Genomic DNA, 1134 nt, shown 5'->3' on the forward strand with positions numbered 1-1134 from the left:
CCAGGATTGTCCTCCTGTGCTCCCCCCTGCCCTGCTCACCTGTTCCGGCACTGCTCTGGCAGCATGCAGAGGTCTCCAGCGGCAGCTCCTGCCTGAGCCGTGGCTGTTGAGGAGCAGAGGGCTCACTGGTGCTCAGTCAGTGCATCTCAGAGCTGATCTGCACCACGTACTGCTCTGAGAGCTCTTGATCTTCAGGAGCTGCTGAGGAGGTGGGGAGCAGCCGGTGCACCAGCCCCTGCTCAGGCAGCCTGGCCCAACACGCCGAGTGCTGCGCACAGGGAGCCTCTCCTGCCCTGCACCTGATGGAGGAATTCCTCTGTCTGATGCGGAGTCATTCCCTCAGCTGACTTCTCCACTGACTCGTCTCTGACTCTCTCACTGACTCTCACGTTTACCCCTCCACAACCTGCCTAACTAAAAGCACTCACGGCCTACGATGCTGCTGCATCTGAGGAGCCCCAGCTTCAGCCCACTGCTGGTGACAAACCGATATTCAGCCTTTTCCAAATCCAGCCACAGCAACTTTAGTCCAGCTAATGCCATTTGTAAATGACACAGACGGGCCAAAGGCTCTTCTCTGTCCTGAGTTCCTGGCCCTTAGCTTAGCTGGGCCGGGACAGTGGAAGGGGATTCCAGGTGGTGGTAGGAGCTGGCTGAAAAACAAGGAACCTGTGTGGCATGTGGCTTGAACCAGACTGAAACACAATGGGAAAAAGCAGATTCATCTTCAGTGCTGCTGCCTGCCCTTCCTCTACCCTGCCTCTGTGCCTTAGGCTGGGCTTGTCTGTTCTCATCCCTCCCAGCTGTTTGCTCAGAGAGGATGGGTTTCTTCCCCGGCAGCTGTTGGTCCCCTCGATAGTGCAGGTAGACCCAGGTGGCTTAGCTCCTGATGTAGTAAAAGCTGCCAATCACTGCTAAAAAAAAACTAGAAATGGGAAGGTGAGGGAAGTGAAGGGGGTGGAGAAGAGGGGTACAGCAAAATCCTGTAACAACAGCAACAAAAAGTTTCTGAAATAAAAGCCTTTTAAAACGTTGTCTGCCTCCAGCTTTGTCCTAGATAGACTCTTGGTGAAATTCTGCTTGGATCTTGTAATGCTTCTCTTCTCCTCCTGGGTTTCCTTGGCAGCCCCGGCC

Source organism: Corvus brachyrhynchos, unplaced genomic scaffold (assembly GCF_000691975.1).
Source record: "Corvus brachyrhynchos isolate BGI_N302 unplaced genomic scaffold, ASM69197v1 scaffold59, whole genome shotgun sequence".
In the NCBI taxonomy this organism is placed as follows: domain Eukaryota; kingdom Metazoa; phylum Chordata; class Aves; order Passeriformes; family Corvidae; genus Corvus; species Corvus brachyrhynchos.